The sequence below is a fragment of the Schistocerca americana genome, chromosome X (assembly GCF_021461395.2).
Source record: "Schistocerca americana isolate TAMUIC-IGC-003095 chromosome X, iqSchAmer2.1, whole genome shotgun sequence".
Lineage (NCBI taxonomy): Eukaryota > Metazoa > Arthropoda > Insecta > Orthoptera > Acrididae > Schistocerca > Schistocerca americana.
Genome location: NC_060130.1, coordinates 296,617,895 through 296,626,217, shown reverse-complemented (window position 1 = coordinate 296,626,217; position 8,323 = coordinate 296,617,895).

Below are 8,323 nucleotides of genomic sequence, written 5' to 3'. Positions count from 1 at the left end.
CTAATTCACAAGAACTGTCTACTTCAGTTTCGCTAAAAGATAAACTACTTCTAACAGTAAGAAACACGCCACCACCAAGTGTATTTAATCTGTCCTCTCTGAATACTGTTAGGTCCTTCGAAAATATTTCGGCTGACCTTATCTCCCATTTTAGCCAGCTTTTAGTGCCTATAATGATTTGAGCATCAGTGCTATCCATTAGTGCTTGGAGCCCTGGCACCTTCCCAACCTAGCTACGTCAATTTACAATTTTTATACCGATGGTTCCTAGATCTACGATCTTCTTGCGTTCGAACTGCATCCTTTGAGATTCATGCCCTTTTTGTGCATCCCCGAGATCCTGTAGCCTAAAAAACTGCCCGGTCCACGTCACACAGCCCCCGCTATCGTGTAGTCGCCTTCCGCGTGTAATGGATCCTTACGTATCTACCGGAACCCGACCCCACTACCACCTGGCGCACCTCGAGGAATCCGAAGCTTACACAGCCGCAGGACTGTCTGAACCTCTGATTCAGACCTTCCTCTCAGCTCTGTACTAGAGACCCGCAATCGGTTCTGCCGACTAGGCTGCAAATTCTGACCTCTGCCTTCATCTCGCAAGCAAACCTGGCAGTCTTTACAACTCCACATAGCCGCTCGGAACCAGAGAGAACCTCTTCCAGTCCGAAGCAACACATTTCATTATTACCAACGTGAGTTACCACCTACAATTAGCTGCATCCTTTGCCCTTCATGTCATCCGGAAGCACCTGTTCCAAGTCTGGTATTACTCCACCCGGTATGCACACGGAATAGTGGCTTTCTTCCGTCCTTGGCCACCATGTCCCTGAAAGGTCCCATAACGCACCTAACACTAGAATTCCCAACTACCAATAATCCCACCCTGTGTGACTCCCCGAATCTCGCAGGCTGAGAGTTTTTCTCTGAAAAGGGACAAGCGACTGCATCTGACTGAGGGACATTGTCAGCTTTCAAAACAGTGGAACAAACGGCTGTCGACTCGCGTTATGAAAGTACTGTAGACACTGTCGAAAATGCATGAACTGTGTCTAATGACATAGTACACGCAGAGAACTATCAAAGCCCAAGGTGAGACTTAATAATTCGCACCTGGTTAGGAACTTGTAAAATGTCACAAAACTGGTTACTTTTCGACACAAACGAAATCGAGAGAACTGTGTCTATTAAATATTAATTTAACAAGCAGAAATTCAAAAACTAAACTACCAAAGCCACAGATGAAATTGTATAATTCGCTTTTGATTAAGAACTCGTAAAATTTCACAAAATCGGTTACTTCCTTCTTGCTGCTGTTTCTCGGCCGGCTTCTACTGCCCCGATTTTTCTGTCAGCATATAGACGCATGTGCTTTGCACCCTCCGACCGAGTGTGCAACCTACATGCATACTTTTCGATTGTCTGCAGTATATTGTTATATTTCTGGTTTGGTACACTGGCTTTAATGCAGAATCTCTTCGAAGTTTGTCTGTATCGGTCATCATTCAGTTTCCTAGTTTTTGGTTCAAATGGCTCTGAGCACTATGGGACTTAACTTCTAAGGTCATCAGTCCCCTAGAACTTAGAACTACTTAAACCTAACTAACCTAAGGACATCACACACATCCATGCCCGAGGCAGGATTCGAACCTGCGATCGTAGCGGTCACGCGGTTCCAGACTGTAGCGCCTTTAACCGCTTGGCCACACCGGCCGGCTTTTCTAGTTTTATCAATAACTACTGACATACTATGAGTTATTCCCACATATGGTAACGAGTACATTGATGATATATCAGATGCTACATGTGTTTGGTAAATATGGTTTAAATTCAGATTGTCCTATCTGAAAGAGATAATAAGGTTCAGATTATCCCGGACCAACTGCTTCTGAAACCTTGCGTACGTCTGGCTCAAATGAAGTATATTGACTCACATAATTAGGAATATCTCTGGATCTCATCCTGATTTTCCACTGCGACGTCATCAAATATGAATATCCTGTTTGGCTTTACTTTTTCAGCAAGTGGCGTATCACTGCTTTCACTGATTGTCTGCCCTCAATCCCATACGAAATCTACTGCAATAGCTGATATTTTGGGTGAAATATGGTTTTGGAAGAAGTAATATACCCGCTCGATGTAGACTCCATCAAGATGTGTTAACAGTGTTAGAAAAAGATTAATCTTCCCACAATCTGAAGGACCAATAGTTAATGAACGTATGTTAGTGGGAAGTAATGATCCATTCTTGTTCTTATTCCGGTTTCCAGCATCTTAATCGCAGGACCAGTTGCTTACTGCAAGTGCCTTGTGATGAGTTTGTCTCATCCACTCAGCCATGATGGTAACTGTTCATTTACATTAGGATGCAATGGTGTTTTAAGGAAATAAGTAACACACATATAGCTCTTAAACTTCGTCTTGATTTATAAACTCATACATACAGCTGGGTACGTAAACAAACTTAAGTAGTGTCATAGTTCTGCACCCACACCTGGCAAAGTTGAATCACACATCTCCTCCTCCATCGCTGCACAGCATGCATCGCAGAGTGCTATGATTTCTTCTGATGCGTGAAGAGTTTGACGAGCTAACTCCAACAGATTAATCCACAATATCTCATAGAATCAGTGGACATACGGCTTCCACCTTTTTCGATACTCTAGCTTATCCTGCATTATATAGCTGCTACACATCAAACTCTTAAAAAGTCTGCTCCTGCACTCTCTCTTGTTAAATATTTTAACTGTTGCAGGAAAGTCCTCTACAGGGATTGTATGATCATCCACTATCACCGAGAGAGAGTAAACGTTTCTGTGGAATCTGCATTGGCAAATCACACAATCGAATCCATTCATTCATGAGTAATATTATTCTGATGTCACTCAATCGAGGGTTTTCAAATACTACAACTGGGTAGAAATCCCGATTCGAAATCACCGACAGGCCCACAACCACTGCTGTTTAAACAGTAGGTTTGACTAAACAGCATTATTTCATGTCAGGCAGTTGTTGCTGGAATAACTTCACGTCACCTGCAAGGTAAAGTAATTATTTGGTAATGAGTGCATCCACCAGCTGGACGATGCCATTGGTAGTGGAAAGTGGTGCTCCAGACCGTGCATCATCGCCTAACGACACCCGTCCTTCCCTGAAGCGCTTGCGCCACCGCCTTGACCCTTGTAAGGGACCTTCAGTGTACGCCGTACACTTGTGACATTCGTCCGTTCCTCCTACTCCTTCCACTGGTAGAAAACGAAGAACACCTCTTTGTTCTTCTTTTGACTCCCACATGTCACTGTTTGCAATGCGACTGGCAGCGTTGGACGATTGATGCTAGCTCTGTATAGTTACGTGACGTGCACGCATGCCCTGTACCGACGGCCCGTGAACTTCCAAGCTCTGGTCGGAACCACACCGCGTTACACACGCCGCGATTTACCCTCCTGTCACAGGTTTGCGCGTTCCAGACTCCGGCTCGTTTCTTTTTGAACTCCCTTTATATTAATACACGTTGTTAATGTTTGACACTTGGCCCGACTACCCATTTGTGTAATATTGCTGTAATAAAAATTTAAAATGGAACAAAAATAATTTTGAAGAATTTGTAAATTTATTGCAAGAACAATTGGATTAATTATTGAGCTGTAACAAGTTCTTACAAGTAAAATGAAGTTTTCTAGCCGCTGAAGTGTTGTTTTGCAACAACTGTTACGAGAGAGTAAGAACTGTGGTATACTGCAGTTATGTTACTAATTTTGAATTAAGTTCCTCTCACGAAAGTTGAGCAGACGTGGCATTTAAAAGAATATTTTGAGGCTCAACGGACTTGGTATTCATTCTGGAAGGGATACCTATAAACGTAAGAGTGAATTAATCATCCAAGTAACAGTTCGTAAACGACCAAGCAGAGGCAATCTTTGCCACTGAAGGGAAACGTAAGCAAGCAACAGTACTAGTATCGCTAAACGTTATAAATTACGACAAATACAATATTAATATGGAATATCAGCTTACTCATGAAAGACTTACGATAAATAATTTCTTGCAGCCAAATAATTTCTTAAAAACTATTAACTGAGTTTGTACTTCGTTAATTATTTGCAGATAATTTTAAAATTGAATATTGAAGGAGCAATCATAGTAAAGTTCGCCGGGTTCTCTTAAAGTTAATATCTGTGTGTTGCTATATAAAAGAAATAACCAAGGCTGTGACAACATTAGTGTCAAATCTCAAGCATTACCAATGCTATCAATTATAAAAAGCTTAAGCCGTCAACGATCTGCCTTGAAGATAGAACCTGCTACCTAATTAAATATTATCTTCAGAACCATAGAGCGATATGCGCCTTTGGTGCCAATTATGCACTGCCGCAATAGTACCTCGTAACTGAAATGTAGCATATTCCGTTAACGTGTAAGAAACGAGACAGAAACGTGGTTTGTGGCATGGACGTGACCGGACGCGATTCGGGGGCAACAGCAGTTCAACGAGCAAGACAGAAGCAGAAGCCATTTCGCGTAGGGGTCCTGGATTGTACTCTGTCGAGGTGGTGTTAAAGTGAGTTGGACGCGGCGCGGGAGAACCTGGTGCAAATTAACGCTCACCGGAGACGTAGTCGGTATTTGCAATACACCGGCGTCACGTTGCAGTTTGAGTCGGCACTTGCAGTACACCGGCTTCGCACTGCAGTTGCTGTCGATGTTTCGCATCAGAGGTGCAGTCGGAACGGTTGTCGTAACATTCAGTACAGGTGGCACATGCAGATGCATAGCACAGCAATAGCTGCCAATACTTAGTAATTTATACAACGAAGCTGGTGAGTAAAATCCAGTGACTATTGAAGGTAACTTATACTGACAAGGTAACCTTCCCAAGTAGCAATAAATGATCTTAATGATACTTGGCGGATGTGTAGAGGGGGACAAACAGTGCAATATGCATTTTTTTGTTTGAGTCCAGCTTTACTTTTGAGGGGTAAAACGCACCTCGACAGGAAATTTGGCATTTCAGGTTTCGAGGGGACATCTACAGAATGATGATTTATATAGATGTATATACGAAATATTATTCGTATAAAAATTGATATGTAATTAATGATGTTGAAAACTATATAATCAACTGTTGTAATAATTAGAACATAAAATTAATTGAAAATGGTAAGTTACTCATTATTATGACAAAAAGTAATTACAATTATGATAATATGTAAGGAAATGCTTAAATATAGCGTTTTTACACGATGCACACAAAATGAATGAAATTTTTTTACGTAATATATACAGAGGAGAAGACAACATAAAACAAAATTCAGCTGGATTAAAAATTATCACAGGTGATCCTCCAAATATCCTGAATTGTATCTGACATATTTCAGTTCATCAGAAAGCTTGTTGAAGAGAACTGATTATGTGCAAATGAATGCAGCTCGATTTTTTTTTCAAGTGGAGATCGACATTATAATCATTCAACAGAACTAGATCTGAAAATCTTCTCACAAAGTTCTTGCAGCTTCGAAAGTCGTATACGTTCTTTGGCTGTACCTGAGCCATCGAGCCCTTCGGGACCACCAGATGTTTCTTGTCCTCACGGGCAACGCTCAAAACGATTTTTCTCACACTGACCACTCACTTTTTTATAATTTTTAAAGAAACTAGTGATGATTTTGGTCCGAAAATTCGAGACTCTCTTTTTGAAACTCCGAATGTCCTCGTGATAGCATCTAAATCTGGCGAACAAAAATCTGACCACGTCAAAAGGTATTTAAAAGATGTTTTATTTCCCATTGAATGAGAAATATCTGTATTACTCTTAGATTCCTTGGATGATTAGTGTGAAAGAACCGTTTGGAGCATCGTACTTGTGAACAAGGAACTTTTTCACAGGTGATCCTCGTATATGACGTGACAAAATTTCATTCATTTTATGTGCATGGTGCAAAAAACGTTATATTTTAAGCATTTCCTTGCAGATTGTCATTATAGTAACTTATGTAGTATTTTCAGTTAAAAATACGCATGACAAAAAAAATAAAAAACCTTGAATGTAAAACGTAAATTAACGATTTTAAACATAAAAGACATATAAGCAAAATATATAATTAGAATAGTAATGAATGTTTAGAGATTTTAATTAGGTATACTAAAATACTCTGACAGCACATTGTGCACAGCTTATTTTCCAAAAATGGTATTTCATAAACGAGCTTTATTACACGGAGTTGTATATGGCTTGAAAGTTTCTTTAATTTATGTTGTAACAAAAGTTCTCATTTTTCAAACTTAGTTAATGGTTGTTGAAGTATTTTTCATAATTTAAATTATTACAAAAGTTGATTATACAGTCTTCAAGAACATTAATTATATTTCCACTTTTATATGGAAAACATTTTGTATATATCAACTTTTCGAAGAGATTTCCTCTAAACCTAAAAAGCCAAATTATATATCGGGGTGTGTTTTACCCCTTAAAATCGAAGCTGGGCACAAACAAAAAATATGTGTTGCACTATTTTGTCCCCTCTAAATATCCACCAAGTTTCATCAAGACCGTTCATTGACACTTTGGAACGTTCCGTTGTACGTTGTGATTGTCGGGGACGTGAGAGACCTGTATAGTGAGTAGAGGTCAATAGTAAGACTAACATCGTGTGAGATACACATACTTGCAACATTGACTATTTAAGGAGGATATTAATTACAATAGTAACATTCTTGTAAACAAAAGTGGAAGACTGAAGTCTTAAATTAAATTAAATCTTACTTCTAATGGATCGTAAAAAACCAAATTATCTAATAAGATACAAGCTAACTAAACTGACTTGGCTAATAAGATCGACAGTAAGAATGAGTATTTAAAAGTAGAAATAAAACAGTTGTGACACGATCTCATTGAGGCACTATTAAAGAATACAGTGAGGGTACAAAGTAAGATAGAAACATTAGACCAAAAGTTAGATATACACATTGAAGAATCTAGACAAGAGAAGGCACAAATCAAAATGCATGTTAACTAGCGACTTTTGTAAAATGTAATTTGAGACACGCAAAGAAGTAGAAGAGGATGTAGTGGTAGTGTAAGAACGAGTGACTACTGAAATCAGTGCACTGAGGGAAGAAGCCTCGGAAGCTTGAAGTGAAATATAACATGAAGGTTCCAGATTGCTGCGAGAAGGGTTTAGAAGAGTAAAAAGACATGTAAAGTATTTACTGGATAAAGCAGAGATTATAAAAGGACAAAGATACCTACATACAAGAAATTTAACAAATGTAAAGTGAAAATTTAGTAATCTTAGTGTGCTATATAATCTAAAGAATCAGCATGGTAATGTGAAGCATGAGGAACAATTCCTAAAATGGGACAGAAAACGTATCGTTGTATAATAATCTGGGTAAATATCCAATGATAGTTATACTAGCATTACTGGAGGTGAGATTAAAGTGAATAATAATAACAAAGAAAATTTGGGTGGTTTAATAGTCGGAAGAAAAAGTACAGTCTCAAAATTTAGCTAAGGAAAGCACTCGGGGAAACCCTAATAAATTTCTATACTTAAACCAGGGAACTTATTACATACCATAATATTCTTCAGGACTTCTGAGGAGGAATTCCCAAGTTCATCAAACCATCGCAATAAAATTGCGTTTTTCATAGTACATTTAAGAGGGTGGCGACAGTGTGGGATGTACTTCATATGAGTGAAATTACCGACTGGGAAAGATTTTTGAAAATTATTTAATGAAAAATAATGGACAGTAGAAGACCAACGAAAGCTCACTTTAGAATTTTTCGACCCTAGCCCGCATGATAGAAGATGGGAAGGTTTCCGTAAATACTTTTAGTGGCACACGAATAAAGTAAAGTTATTGGACGAACCAATAAGTGAATGCCATTTAATTAAAATACTTTTTAGTCAATTACATACTCATGTAGGAGAAAAGAATGGACTTAAGTAAGTGCCGTATTGAGTTATCTACAACAGATTTACTCTGGAAAGATCGCGAAGATGAATATGCGCGTACACAGAAAAGTGGATTTAATAATAATGGAGGCGGAATGAAAATGTACTTTGCGATGGAAATCGGGACCAGGACTGTAAAAAATGTATGTCCCTTGTTTTGTTTCATGGTACGAGCGTGGAGAGTGGCAGTGGCGGAAGGAGCAGTCTTCCTGTCATGACGCAGCCATCATTGCTGGGCTGCAGTGGCGTCGAATCGGCGGCCGTTTTCCAAAGAACACAACCTGCAGCGACTCACTATCTTCACGGTCATAATGATGACAAATGAAATTTCTAACTTTGAATAGTAATACACTGACATATGTATT